The following is a 16,024-nucleotide window of genomic DNA, read 5'->3' as shown; positions in this document are numbered from 1 at the left end:
ACAGGACAGCTGAGGAAAAAGTAGGGACTTTGCTACGTCATGCTTCCATTTTAACAAACAGGCACCAAAGCTTCGACAGTGAAACATTGTTTCACCAAAACTGTCACCCCCATTATCACTTCCACCTCCTTCCAAATTCAGGGTGAGGGACCAGTTCAGTATGCAAGATGCAAGCTGGTTGGATGCCTCAAGAAGTGGAGGAACTGAAAGAGGAGGTGGCAAGGTTGAAAAGCATCAGTGACAATGAAAGATATATTGATTAAATGCTTTTTGAGGCATTCCAGCAGAGAGGAAGATGACACTGTGTGAAGAGATGACAGCTGAACATGTTTCTTCAAGCTCTGGTGATCTATCACCCTGACTCTGCCTTTCCTAGAACTGAAGAACTGTAATCTACCCTGAAATGGAAGTGGTGAAAACAATCCCAGGAATATGAGGAATTGGAGGTTAAACTCCCCAAAGTTGCAGGATGAATGACCTCTAAGAAGCGAAAAGTAATGGTGTTGGACAGCTCCTGAGAGGTACAGAGATGTCCATTTGATAAATTGACATGTACTAAGAGTACATAAGATCCTATGAAGAGTTTGCTGAGAGTCATCAATTCTACTATTAGATTCTGCTACAAAATACTGCTAGGTATCTACCCAAATGTATCAAAATTGCCTGTCGTGTTTTTTCCTTGTATTCTCCCTATATCTGCATCAGCGGTTTTCAATTAAATAAAATAATTTAAAAGGAAGAAAGGAATGCCAATAAGAAGAGGACAGAATACACTATCACAAAACATTCAATCAGAATAAAAACAGGGATGGGGATTTTAAAATTTGGACAAAGTTACCTAACCTGATTGCTGTAGAGATGCAGGTTTGCTGGGTCCAGCTAGTGGAATACCAAAGGCCAAATCAAAGAAATGGGCCTTAAGAAGAGATTCACATTTAGGAAAAGATAATTCAGCATGCAAAAATGGAGGCAAGTTGTTCCAAAGGAAGGGTGCTAAATAAAAGTAGGCTGAGTGTCAAGTGCATTTATAATGTGTTTTTTAAGCGCAAGTGTTGTAAATGGCTTCAAAACTCGAAGCTCCCTGGCTCTGGGAGAGAAACTGAAGCATACAGGGTGTGCAGCAGGTGGTTTTCTCCTTAATCCTCCCTATTGAAGGTAAAGGCTGAGGCAGAGAAGCTCCAGAGCTGGCCCAAGGATATCTGACACCCTAAGTGAACCTTCAGCCATGTGCTACCCATAATCCATGCCAAACATCTTCCCTTCCCTACCCGCTACCCCCTACCCTGTGGTATCCAGCATCTCTCTCCTTCCCCACTTCCCCTTCCCCTGTGGTATCCAGCACCACTCTCCTACTCAACCTCCACTCGCACATCTGGAGATGTCCAATGGCTTCTTTCTCTTCCCTATCCCTTTCTAGGGTAGCAGTCAACATGTCTATGGAAGACTCATGGCCAGTGTGGGGCCTTGAGCATCAGTAGAAGTTTGTAGGGGATAGAACCTAGCAGGCCTTGAACAAGCATAAAGGCTCAAGGTCTCATGCCAGCTGCAAAGAGTCTCCTGTAGACACCATGACTGTTGTATTGGTGCTGACCCCAAAATATGCCACCCTAGGTGAATTCCTAGTCTGCCTAGAGGTCAGGCCAACCCTGAAAAGCTCACATCCTGGAGATGCATGGCTGCATAAATAGTGTTATTGAGAATGTTTTCACTTCCTTGGCCATGGGATTATTTTTCAAGGACTGCTGAGTAGAAATTGGCATGCATCTATTAAAGAAGTGGCAAAATGTTTTCTGCAATAGACTAACTAAACAACTAAGGAGGGGTTTAAACTAGGATTGCTAGGGATGGATGAACAGTTAAGTTCCCAGTTAAGTAAATGCTTCAGGTAAGTAAAATAAAAGGGAAAAGGAAGAGAAACACCAGGAAAGCTGTGCACACTAAATGCCTACAGTAAAATATCAGATGAGGCTGACTCAGATTTAGCAGCTGTCACAGAAACAAAGAGCCATTACTTGGGATATTGATATACTGGGTTGTAATCTATTCAGGAAAGACAGAATAGGAAGAAAAGGATGAGGAGTGGAGCTATATGTAAAACAGAAAACCAACAAAACTGGAGGGTTTGTGAAGTAAGGGGGAGCCACAGTGAATTAATCTGGAAAAAGGAAACGGAACATCTATTTACATTGGTATGATATAAAGACCACCCTCCCAGGCAGGAGGAAGAGATTTAATTGAAGAGATTCACAATTTTGCTATGAAAGGGAAAATGCTAATGCAAAGTGATTTAAATTTGCCAATTGAATATCCTGGCTGTGGTGTCATCTGAAAGTAAGGAAATCCTGCAGTCCTTATGAGGAGAACTATTCCAGAAACTGGTAACGAAACCTATGCAGAAGGGTAGCGAAACCCATACTGGAACTGGTTCTTGTGAATGAGAAGAGTGTTTCTGATGTAGTTGGTGATCATCTGGCATCCAATGATCAGATGATGTGGTTCAGTATTAGGATATGGATGGAAAAGGTTCATTCAAAAGTGAGTGTCCTAAACTTCAGGAAAACTAACTTTGGTAAGATGGGGGAAACTTCAAGGAGTTACTAACAGGATATTGGGGCGGGGGGAGAGAGTAGAAAAGCACTGGTCAAAAATGAAAGGTGATATTATTAGAAAAATAAATAAAAATAACAGAGAAAGGAGGTCACTATGGTTTTTGAAAGAAGAAGCTGAAAAGATAACCAAAAAAGAGGTTAGTTAGGCTTCATAAGCAAGAGATAACAGAAAGAGAAATACAAGTAGTAATATCTGAAGAAACGGAGGGGCCCTTTTACTGAAGGGTGTTAAGACCTAACACACGATTAAAGTGTGAAAAAAGGCTACCACAAAACGTGTTAAATTGTGTGTTATTTATATTAGTTTAGTTTTTGTTGGCAGGTGGTGTGGCATGGACAGATGGTCTTGAAAGAGTTAATCTAGCTAGCATGTTTTGATTAGCATGTGCTAACTGGATAATATGGATTTAATACGAGAGCACTTAACGCCTCCTAAACAGGAGGCGCTTATTACTCCAGCATTCATTTTTTTGCAGGTCCCACATGCTAATTGAAAAATTAGCATGGGACCTGTAAAAGATTTTTAAAACCCCAATAAACTGCCGCATTAAATCTGGGCTTAGTGCATATCAAAGTCCCACATTAAAAAGTATTAAAGCACACATTGATATGTATTTTAGTAAAAGTGACACTAAGAGAAGCTGGGAAAATATAAAACCAAAGGTGAAAATAGAAAATGTGGAGGGGCATTTTTGATATGATGTTTAAGTCCAACTTTGGACATTTTGCTCAAAACGTCCAAAATCCAAATAACAAATATAAACATTTTCGAAACAGAAAAATGTCTCTTTTTTTTTTTTTTTTTTAAATTCAAAAAATAGCCACATGCAAGATGTTTTTGTGCTCTGTGCATTTATTCTTTTGGTCCATTTTTGTAAAAAAGAAATCCAAGTGAAAAATACACAAAATCAAGCCATTGGGATATAGGAGGAGGCCACACAGATATCCCAGCAGAGTAGTGGGGCATTCTAGGGGGGCACTGCAGTGGACTTCACCTAATGGCTCCCAGATACACATTTCACCGTTGCTCACTTATATTGCAGAATGAGTCTTACAAAACCCACCAAAAACCTACTGTACACCACTACAATAGCCCTTATAGCTGCAGGTGTCACCTATATGTGCACACAATAGATTTTTGGTGGGTTTTGGAGGGCTGACACTTTCCACCACAAGTTAACAGTTAGAGTGGATTATGGGGCTTGAGTCCACTTCTCCATTGTGCACTGCACCGACCACTAGGTTACCCTAGGGACTTGCTTGTTGCTCTAATAGGAAGGCTATAATATATGTGGCTGTCATAGAGGTTAGTATATACTGTTTCTTTTACATCCTTGGGGGGTGGGAGGGGGGTCATTCCTTTAATTCCTCCAGTGGTCATCCGGGGCACTTTTTTGTAGCTTAGTTGTTATTAAAACAGATCTTGCTCAAAACATCTTAGTTTTTGTCCTGGATGTTTTTGTTTTGTTCCATTATGGCTGAAAAATGTCCAGATCTTAGGGAAGCCCAAATTCCTCCTTTGACATGCACCTTGCGATATTGATGCACTGTAGACAAACTGCACAGAAAAACAAAAAGTCCCCTGGAAAGTGGGTTTTGAAAATACTGATTTGGATCCACGTTTTGGTGAAAAAAAATGTCCAAATGCTGCTTTATGCCATTTTTAGACATTTTTCTCTTTAAAAAACGAGCCCAAAAGTAGTTAATACAGTAAAATGGGGAAGACAAGCTTTTTTTTATTTTCATTTATTTTAGTGATTGGAGAAAGTGCAAGTGTGACATTGTAAAACTCAAGGGTGAAAGGGAGAACATGCTGAGGCTTATGAGAATAAGCAGAATTACTTAATAAATATTTCTATTTTGCACTTACAGTTGAAGGACCAGAACTAGGACCTCAGAAAACAAACACAAATAGAAACAGAAGTGAGGCAGACCTTGTGTTCATTAGGTTCTAGCCAGACTAAAAGCACACAAAGCAATAGGACCATAAGAGATACATTTAAGGGTATTGAAGGAACTTGGAGGTCATTTCAGTGGAGTACCAAGGGGGGGCCGTGGGGGCAGTACACCCCGGGTGCACGCCGCTGGGGGGTGCCGCGGCACGCGCCTGTCGGCTCCAGGTTCGCTAACTTTGCTCGTTCGCTGCAGCTCCCTCTGCCCCGGAACAGGTTACTTCCTGTTCCAGGGCAGAGGGAGCTGCAGCGAACGAGTGAAGTTAGCGAACTCGGAGCCGACAGGCGCGCGCCGCGGCACCCCCCAGCGGCGTGCACCCGGGGGGGTGTCATTTCGCCGGGGAGAGGGAGTTGTCATTTCGCAGGGGGGGGGGGCGCATCGGCGATCCGCCCCAGGTGTCATCCAGGCTAGGAACGCCACTGGGTCATTTTACTATGGTGTGCTAACAGATTTAGCACACATTAACGGATTAGTACAGTGGTGGAAATAAGTATTTGATCCCTTGCTGATTTTGTAAGTTTGCCCACTGACAAAGACATGAGCAGCCCATAATTGAAGGGTAGGTTATTGGTAACAGTGAGAGATAGCACATCACAAATTAAATCCGGAAAATCACATTGTGGAAAGTATATGAATTTATTTGCATTCTGCAGAGGGAAATAAGTATTTGATCCCCCACCAACCAGTAAGAGATCTGGCCCCTACAGACCAGGTAGATGCTCCAAATCAACTCGTTACCTGCATGACAGACAGCTGTCGGCAATGGTCACCTGTATGAAAGACACCTGTCTACAGACTCAGTGAATCAGTCAGACTCTAACCTCTACAAAAATGGCCAAGAGCAAGGAGCTGTCTAAGGATGTCAGGGACAAGATCATACACCTGCACAAGGCTGGAATGGGCTACAAAACCATCAGTAAGACGCTGGGCGAGAAGGAGACAACTGTTGGTGCCATAGTAAGAAAATGGAAGAAGTACAAAATGACTGTCAATCAACAAAGATCTGGGGCTCCACGCAAAATCTCACCTCGTGGGGTATCCTTGATCATGAGGAAGGTTAGAAATCAGCCTACAACTACAAGGGGGGAACTTGTCAATGATCTCAAGGCAGCTGGGACCACTGTCACCACGAAAACCATTGGTAACACATTACGACATAACGGATTGCAATCCTGCAGTGCCCGCAAGGTCCCCCTGCTCCGGAAGGCACATGTGACGGCCCGTCTGAAGTTTGCCAGTGAACACCTGGATGATGCCGAGAGTGATTGGGAGAAGGTGCTGTGGTCAGATGAGACAAAAATTGAGCTCTTTGGCATGAACTCAACTCGCCGTGTTTGGAGGAAGAGAAATGCTGCCTATGACCCAAAGAACACCGTCCCCACTGTCAAGCATGGAGGTGGAAATGTTATGTTTTGGGGGTGTTTCTCTGCTAAGGGCACAGGACTACTTCACCGCATCAATGGGAGAATGGATGGGGCCATGTACCGTACAATTCTGAGTGACAACCTCTTTCCCTCCGCCAGGGCCTTAAAAATGGGTCGTGGCTGGGTCTTCCAGCACGACAATGACCCAAAACATACAGCCAAGGCAACAAAGGAGTGGCTCAGGAAGAAGCACATTAGGGTCATGGAGTGGCCTAGCCAGTCACCAGACCTTAATCCCAATGAAAACTTATGGAGGGAGCTGAAGCTGCGAGTTGCCAAGCGACAGCCCAGAACTCTTAATGATTTAGAGATGATCTGCAAAGAGGAGTGGACCAAAATTCCTCCTGACATGTGTGCAAACCTCATCATCAACTACAGAAGACGTCTGACCGCTGTGCTTGCCAACAAGGGTTTTGCCACCAAGTATTAGGTCTTGTTTGCCAGAGGGATTAAATACTTATTTCCCTCTGCAGAATGCAAATAAATTCATATACTTTCCACAATGTGATTTTCCGGATTTAATTTGTGATGTGCTATCTCTCACTGTTACCAATAACCTACCCTTCAATTATGGGCTGCTCATGTCTTTGTCAGTGGGCAAACTTACAAAATCAGCAAGGGATCAAATACTTATTTCCACCACTGTATGTGTTACGTGCCATGTAGCCCATAGGTATACATTAGGCTGTGCGTCATTTAGTGAATGCTAATTGTTAACATACGCTAAATCTGTTAACGCACCTTATTAAAAGAGCCCCTTAGTGAAGTTCTGGCGGCTCCATTGTCTGACCTTTTCCATGCTTCTTTAAAGTCAGGAGTAGTCCTGGAGGACTGAAGATGGAAGCATGTGGTTTCTCTCAGCAGTAGCGAAAGTAAGTAGGATGGCAGCTAAAGGATGGTTAGCCTAATATTGGTGGAATATATTCTGTTGCTTTCAATAAAGCCCATGGATGGCTGAGAATTGTACCCTCATAATCTCTGCTTTGGCTGGGTCCCTCCATTTGAGATCATTAAAGTTCAGTTGATTTCCTAACTTGAACTTGGATTCTTACTAGTTATCATTTATTTCTTTCACCTTGGTCCCAAGACAACCAGGGTGCAGTCTCCCTCTTTAATTAGGAGTCTTCATTTTAGACCGAGAATGTTACTATTCTTAATTGTCTCTTTTTGATGAAAAATTCTTTACTCCAATAGATATTGCCCTCTTTCTCTCATCCAGTTTCTCTATGAATCTCCCATCCATCAGAGTAAGATATGAATGGGTGTGCTACGGTAGTAGTGTGCTCAGGCTCGGGGGGGGGGGGGGGGGGAGAAGATATATGTTACTCCTGTCAATGAGTCGCATGACAGTGAACCTTAGAGGAGACAACTCCTCCAGCCCTCGGACTAAGAGTCCTCTGAAGCCACCCTGTATGATATGTAGGGTGGAAGGGGAGACAAAGAGTGCTGAGAAAAAAACAAAAGAATGCCCCCCCCCCCCCCAACAAGGCTGGCATGTATGGGGAAAATGATAAAAGAATAACCAAAAATGAAAACTACAAAATGGCTAAATAAATACCATCACTGAAGAACAGCAAAACCATCAACTGATGATAGTTCAGCAGAATGACAAATTAGATCCTAATGCTGATTAGATGACTCTATAATCAATTCACATCACGATAACACTGCATAATTTCTAGATGATGCAGCACATCACAGAATTAGATGGGATTAACAAATGGCAACATAAAAAGAATCAAGCATCTGACTGCCACGTGTAGAGAAACACATGAATTATCTAGTTTTAATGAGTGGCCTTTCATTTGACAGTGGTTTCCCTCTTCGTCGCATTACGTTTTATCTTTAATACACAAACTGGGAGTAAAAAAAGGAACTCTGTTTTGTTTAAAGGAGTATATTAGAAATTAAATCATAAATCATAATTAATCTTTTATACCATATCAACACTAACAGCGCTATAGAAATGCTAAGTAGTAGTAGTAGTAAGTGGCTCGGAACGGTTCACAACAAAAGAAAATTTACACACAATGATATTTCACATGAAATTCTTAATATTAAAAAAAAAACAAATTCAAATTATGTAATACAATAATTCAAGAGTAATATTTAGAAAAAAAAACCCCAAGATTTAAGTAATTTCCAAAATCTGAGATAATTGATCTCAGTTCAGATAATAGGAAGTAGGGTTTTCCAAATGGGGACAACAGTCAGTGTAAATAATCTTTTAGTTGTAGTAGCCAGTCGAGGTTTTAGACAAAGGGGAAACTTCAATTTACTCACATGCATAATCCTGGTAATAGAGTTGTGAGACTGAACAGAAATCAAAGTTAAAAAATATTCAGGACAGACTCCATTCAAGATTTTAAAAACAAAGCATAAAGCTTTGAAATTACACATCCAGGAAACAATTAATACACCAATGGCAGGGAGAAATGCAGAAGTTGGCCTACTGCCCAAGCATTTAGGTCCCTGTTTACAAAGAGGGGCATAATTTGAATGGGCTGTGTCGGCAATGCTACACAGCTTTGTAAATAGGGGGGTTAGTTTGTTCAGTTTTCATACCTGAACTAGAGAATGACACGGTTACCGTTACTGCGGATATACCATGGTACACTGCAGTAAATCTGCGGTAATGGCAACACTCTAAAAAAAAAATTACTGCAGATACAAAATATTTTACCGCCCTGCGGGAATGGTAAAAGACCTTGTTCCCACGGTGTCACTGAAAGAAGTACTGGAGTGCCTGTCAGCTGGCTGCAGGAAAGTGTAATTAACACCAAAACCTCCTCGTGTAACACCCGCAGGGGAGGGGCAAGAGAAAAGTGCTGGCTGGACCCATGGGAGGAGGTGAGGGGCTGGACCGATGGGAAGAGGGGGGCTGGATGGAAAAAAGAGAGGTGGGGGCTGGACCCATGGGAAGATGGGGGCTGAAGGGAAAGGAGAGAGGTGCTGGCTGGACTCTGGGAGGAGGAGAGCTACAGGGAAGGGAAAGAGATGCTGGACCAAGGAGACGAAGGAAGAGGAAGTCAAATACTGAACCCAAAGTGGGAAGCAGAAAGGGAAAGAGGGCAGGCAGGTGAACCAGATGCTGGAATGGGTGGAGGAATAGAAGGAGAGAAGCTGGGTTCAGTTGGAGAGGAGAGGAGAGAGACACACTGGTGTGTAAGAGGAAGAAGCTGGACACAGGGAGGTAACAGAAACAGAGAAGAAAAGATATGCGTGGGGGCAAGCATAGAGACAGGGACACAAAAGGGAGATGCAGCGTGGGGATGGTATATGGACACAGAGGGGGAAATGCAAGACACAGAAGGGAGATGTTGTTTGACACAGGATGAAAGGATAGGGAAGTATAGGGACACAGAAGGGAGATGCTGAATGTGGGGGACAATAGGGACATAGAAATGGAAGCTGGATGGTGAACATGGAGAGAGAAGAGAAGTCAAATGGACAGGAGAACCTGGAGTGAGTGAGTTAAGAGAAAAAGACAGAGAGAAGCAGAAACCATAGCCCGAGACCAACACGATTTTAAAAATACAATGACCAGACAACAAAAGGTAGTAAAATAATTTTATTTTCCATTTTGTGATTAGAGTATGTCAGATTTGAAATGTACATATCTTGCCAGAGCTAGTGTTAGATGTGGCTGGGGCCCAATGCAAAAATCTGAGCGGGGACCCCAAAGCCCATTACCAGGCTGCACTTTTTTCAGCTTTCATCAGACTTGGGGCTCTCTCTGTTCAGGGGCCAACCGCAGTTGCCCAAGTCGCACTCCCGTAACACCACCCTGGCATGTGCCATTTTTATATTTTGCTCAGTAAAAGAGTAAATGCATCAATTTCTAAATCTCTGGTGTAACTGTTTGAGGCTTGTGCAGATGGCAGTCGGAGTTTGTGGGGACGGGAACAGAGCTCACAGAGATGGGGACAAAGCTCACAGGGATGAGCCCATGTTATTCTACCGGTATAACCTGAACCCAACACTTTGTCTCTATAAAACAGGGGTAGGCAATGCTGTTCCTCGAGGGTCGCAACCCAGTCAGGTTTTTAGAATTTTCCCAATGAATATGCATGAAACCTATTTGCATACAATGTCACAGCGGTATATAAACACAATATAATGTAATGTAATATAAAAATTATTGTACATACCCTGTAGCCTTATTCAATCTCCAAGTAGTAAAATTATATCTGACAGATGTATCCCAATAACAATCCTAAAATAAATCAATATCTATTAAAAATCTGATCACTTAAAAACAATACAATAAAGTAAGACTAACAATTGTAACTGGATTATAGAAATAATGATTGTCATAAATTTGTAAAGCATCAAATTCCTAAAGTCTTTATATTACCAAAAATATGTTACTATAAATGTAGAAATGATATTGTGTGTAACCAGTTATATGTGTGCGTTACAGATTGAGACACCGGGGGCCTTTTACCAAGCTGTGGTAAGAACTAATGCATGCTTACCACAGGTTAAAATCCACTACCATGGGGCATTCAGGCCTCCTGCAACAGTTTTCCGATTTTCATGCACTTCCCACGTGCTAAAAAATACATTTTATTTTTTAGTGCTGGGGGCGTGTTTGGGGCAGAGAGTAGGCATGCCCAGTGCTAATAGGTTAGCACAGCTACAGTGCCACGTGCTAGCCAATTAGCACATGGTTAGCACAGGAGCCCTTTCTGCCTAGAAATGAAGTGCCGGTAAAGGCTCCTGCGTTAATGGCCACACTCTGATTGAGAAATTAGCACATGGCCATTAGTTGAGGAAATGGAAAATACGGCCATTTTATAGCCGCAACTCAGCAGGCAGGAAATCTACATGATAGTCATAGGTCAGGCCACTTTTTATCGCAGGTTAGTAAAAGGACCCCACTGCCTTTAACTGCAAATTAATTAATGCAACAAACTTCTAAATGTAGGCAATTCTGACTGACAAAACTAAAACAGTGTATACCAATGGTTTCCAAACCTAGCCCTGCAGGCACCCCTGCCACTCAGGTTTTCAGGATACCCACAATGAATATTCATGAGAGAGATCTGCATGCACTGCCTCCGCTGCATGCAGATCTATCTCATGAATATTCATTGTGGGTTTGAAATACTAGTTGCGCTTGTAAATTTAGGTGTAGCCCAAAAAAGAGGGCGCGGAAATGGGAGGGTCATGGGCGTTTCAGGGTGGAGCACAGGCATGGTTTTGAGTTACGCACATAATTGGGGCATCACATCTAATAAATTTAGGTGTGGTCACTTGCACCACGTTTTTGTTGGCGCAAATTTATGGGTGACCCCAGTGCCTAGGCGCTATTTAATTAAGCGCAACTTACAGTTCTATATGGCTTACATGAGTAATAACAGTACAAATGCAGAGAATGAAAACATGTTAGAGAAAAAAATGTGAAATTACGAACATAGTTGAGAGACAGTAACAACGGGAATAGTCATTATAGAATTCACCCCATATAAAGTTAATAAATCATATCAAATTTGTTGATAACAAAAACATGAACTAAAGATAGAATAGCTATACTGGGTCAGACCAATGGTCCATCTTGCCTAGTATCCTGTTTCAAACAGTGGCCAATCCAGGTCACAAGTACCTGGCAGAAACTCAATTAGTAGCAACATTCCATGCTACCAATTCCTGGGTAAGCAGTGGCTTCCCCGATGTCTATCTCAATAGTGGACTATGGACATTTCCTCCAGGAACTGGTGCAAACATTTTTTTAAACCCAAGAAATGCCTTACTGTGTGAATCATTCTAAGTAAGCTCATGAAAACTTCTTCTTTTTTAACAAGGACACAAGATCTGAGAGGTGAACATGAACTAACTATCAAAGATGACACCCAAAATTGTTATGGTATTGTGCAATTGTATTACTGTACCGGCAAATGCTGCATTAACGGGTGCGGAATTTTTTTACACAAAAAAAACAAATGGCCTCAGATTTGGCAGAATTAAGTTTCAGGTGATGGGATTTAAGCCAAAATGTAAGCTTTAGACTGAGTGTATGAGATCTGTTGTGGATCATAGGGATACAAGAGATGAATATCATCAGCATACATGTATATAGTAGTCCAAAACCTTAGACTACACTTGTTAACTGGGCCACTATAGAGCCCAGGGGTATTGCACATGATTAATGTAGAGAAGAGTAGTTTTTTATGCCAGAGAAGACACAAACCCCCAGATGCTAGGTGTATTCTATAAAGATGCGCACGTAAATTTTAGTGTGGCTATGGGCAGAGGATGGGAGTTCCAAGAATTTACATGCACTGTTAAACAATACACCTGAGTAGGCACGGGGATTTACACCAGGTTTCACTTGGTATACATCCTCGCGCCTAACTTTTAGGAACAGCTCCTGATACTGGGCATTATTCTGTAAATGGCGCCCAACTCAGAGCACTGTTTATTGAATAATGCTTAGCACCTTTTTTTTTGGCACCATATGTATGATCTGTTAAGTACAATTGGAACTATTTCAAAACAGAACTTTTAATTCCCATTTCAAAAAGTCTGCTGGATACAAGGCTTCCATTAAAACAGCTATACTAATCTTGCCCATTTATATACAGTACGGTTATTCATGTGCCAAAATATCAATGAAATAGAGGAGCATAATCGAACGGGTCGACCATCTCTAAGGGCGCCCATCTCTAAGGACGTCACGGCGAAGGGGCGGGGAAACCGCTATTATCGAAACAAGATGGGCGGCCATCTTTTGTTTCGATAATATGGTCAGGAATGCCCAAATCTCCACATTTAGGTCGACCTTAGAGATGGTCGTTCCCGGTTTTTCGGTGATAATGGAAACCGAGGACGCCCATCTCAAAAATGACCAAATTGAAGGCATTTGTTCGTGGGAGGAGCCAGCATTTGTAGTGCACTGGTCCCCCTCACATGCCAGGACACCAACCGGGCACCCTAGGGGGCACTGCAGTGGACTTCACAAATCGCTCCCAGGTGCATAGCTCCCTTACCTTTGGTGCTGAGCCCCCCAAAACCCACTCCCCACAACTGTACACCACTACCATAGCCCTAAGGGGTGAAGGGGGCACCTACACGTGGGTACAGTGGGTTTGTGGTGGGTTTTGAAGGGCTCACATTTACCAGAACAAGTGTAACAGGTGGGGGGGGGATGGGCCTGGGTCCGCCTACCTGAAGTGCACTGCACCCACTAAAACTACTCCAGGGACCTGCATACTGCTGTCATGGAGCTGGGTATGACATTTGAGGCTGGCAAACCATTACATTTTTTATTGGGTGGAAGGGGGTTAGTGACCACTGGGGAGTAAGGGGAGGTCATCCCCGATTCCCTCCATGGTCATCTGGTCAGTTTGGGCACCTTTTTGAGTCTTGTCGTGAAAAAAAAGGGACCAAGTAAAGTCGACCAAATGCTCATCAGGGACGCCCTTCTTTTTTCCATTATCAGCCGAGGACACCCATCTCTTAAGCACGCCCCAGTCCTGCCTTCGCTACGCCAGGACCCAGATGATTGCGTAAACACAGTAACCTGGGTCCCGGCACAGAGGAGCAGGAGACGACAGACTGAGGGAGGAGCAGACACAGGAAGGTAAGGGGGCGAGGGCAGGGGCCATGGCTCGAGTGTGAGGGACGGCCCAAGTTTGTGGAGGGGTTGTGGTGTGGCAGCGGCCCAGGTTGGGGGGTGGTACCGCACCGGGCCTGGCTCTGTCTCCCAAACTCTGCCCCCAGATGGCCCCTAATTTAGCCAGTTACACATGGTCAGTTAGAGCCAATATTCAGAGGCACTATCTGGTTAAGTGCTACTGAATATTGGCAGCCACATGGTTTAACCGGATAACAGCTTGATTAAACCCATTCCATTTCAATACTGATGCCTGCATGAACTATTTACACGTGACACATCGACACTGACAGTGCTAAACGGAGACTCCCAAAGAACATGGTAGCCAAATATGCTTATTCTATATATATATTTTTTTGCCCCGCGCTTTCCCCACTCATGGCAGGCTCAATGCGGCTTAGGTACTTATTTGTACCTGGGGCAATGGAGGGTTAAGTGACTTGCCCAGAGTCACAAGGAGCTGCCTGTGCCTGCAGTGGGAATCGAACCCAGTTCCTCAGGACCAAAGTCCACCACCCTAACCACTAGGCCACTCCTCCACTCACAAACTCAGGAGATGTTTTACTAAAGATTAATGCATGTTATCTGCAGCAGGGCCCACTGGAATAAAATGGGTCCTACGGCAGATAACATGTGCTAACCTTTAGATAAAGACCTCCTTGGTCTTGGTTCAAGAAGCAGCATCTCTCCAGTCCCCTCCCATGTTAACTTTCATGTATATCAGCCATCACATAGGTTTGTCTTCATCATGCCAAATATTACTTTTGGGTCTATTATTTTCCTTAGATATTATCAGGGGCAGTGAAGTTAGCCAACATTCTAGAAAATACTACCAAGCTGATTTATATCAGGAATTGGCTTATAGCTGCTGAAATGTAATTCAATGAAACTAGAAGAACATGTTTTCCTACTTACCTCTTAGCAGAAATGCTTATTGAACCATATGCATTTTCTTCTTGCAGACTGGGCGGGTTACTTTTGCCACACAATGATCCAGACATTGAAACAGCTGTGTTAGGATCCAGTTTTTAACTCCTACACTTGGGCTTCCCATATGCCAACATGAAAAGATTTAGCATGACTGTGCCCTTAAGCTGGCTCCCTTAGCATCTTTCCCACATTACTCATTAAACCACTTGTGACTGTGAAAAATATGATTGGCATTTCAAATTCCCAGACCTGAACCTTCCCTTGCATCAGTTTGCCATTTTATTATTATTAATCTATTTTCACTATAATCGATGAGATGCAGTCATACACAAAGGAGAAAAAAACTGGAATTCATCCGATAGTCCAGTAACAGTACCAAGGAGAAGACAACAAGGACAGAGCAGAGTCCTCATGAGTAAGAACAGTAGTTAATACAGTAAGGTGAAATGAAAAAAGGGGGCCAAAGAGTCCAAAGATGTAAAAAGAAGTCTCTGATTTATTTTACAAATCATATAAAAAGAACAATCTATACTTGTGTCAGTGTAGAGAAAGGAAAATGACTCAACGCAGCCATGTTTTGGCCAAAGTGCCTGCCTCAGGGGTCAAATATTCCTGTTGTTCCATTGTCTCAGAAAAATAAATGTGAAAGTAGCAGGCTTATTTTCGAAAGGGATCGCCTGCGATCTTCCGACACAAAAACGGGAGATGGCCATCGATCTCTCAAAAGCGGCCAAATCGGTATAATCGAAACCCCCGTTTTTGACACCATTGCTGCTTTCCTGTCGCCGAGCCGGCGAAAGTTCAAGGGGCCATGTCATCGGCATAGCGAAGACGGGACATGGGCAGCCATGGGCGTGGCTAACAGATGGCCGGATTCAGTGCATAATGGAAAAAACAAAAGTGGAGTATTTCGCCGATTTTACTTGGTCCTTTTATTTTCACGACCAAGCCTAAAAAAGGTGCCCCAACTCACCAGAAGACCACTGGAGGGAATGGGGGATGACCTACCCGTACTCCCCCAGTGGTCACCAACCCCCTCCCACACTAAAAAAAATAAAAACCTTTTTTGCCAGCCTGTATGCCAGCCTCAAATGTCATACCCAGCTCCCTGACTGCAGTATGCAGGTCTCTGGAACAGTTTTTGTTGGTTGCAGTGGACTTCAAGCAGGCGGACACAGGCCCATCCCCCCCCCCCATCTGTTACACTTGTGGTAGTAAGTGTTGAGCCCTCTAAACCCCCTCAAAACCCACTGTACCCACATGTAGGTGCCCCCCTTCACCCATAAGGGCTATGGTAATGGTGTAGAGTTGTAGGGAGTGGGCTTTGGGGGGATTTGGGGGGCTCAGCACCCAAGGTAAGGGAGCTATGCACCTGGGAGCTATTTGTATACATTTTTTTAATTTTTAGAAGTGCCCCCTAGGGTGCCCGGTTGGTATCCTGGCATGTCAGGGGGACCAGTGCACTACAAATGCTGGCTCCTCCCACGACC

At 43.4% G+C, this 16,024-nt stretch overlaps 1 protein-coding gene across 4 annotated transcripts in view; it reads right to left on the bottom strand.

Moving 5' to 3' along the window:
• Positions 1–16,024, bottom strand: part of LOC115460163 (cytochrome c oxidase assembly factor 1 homolog) — a 159,580-nt gene that overhangs the window by 71,961 nt on the left and 71,595 nt on the right. For 3 of the 4 annotated variants that reach the window (XM_030190001.1, XM_030190004.1, XM_030190002.1), the window contains exon 2: positions 10,138–10,202. The exons of the other annotated variant lie outside the window; for it this stretch is intronic. The gene's annotated coding sequence lies outside the window, so the exon portion shown is untranslated. The remainder of the gene's footprint in view (positions 1–10,137; positions 10,203–16,024) is intronic. 4 annotated transcript variants of the gene reach the window in all.

The sequence above is a fragment of the Microcaecilia unicolor genome, chromosome 1 (assembly GCF_901765095.1).
Source record: "Microcaecilia unicolor chromosome 1, aMicUni1.1, whole genome shotgun sequence".
NCBI lineage: Eukaryota > Metazoa > Chordata > Amphibia > Gymnophiona > Siphonopidae > Microcaecilia > Microcaecilia unicolor.
The sequence above is the reverse complement of the archived record's forward strand: the minus strand, read 5'-3'. Positions and strand labels throughout refer to the sequence as shown.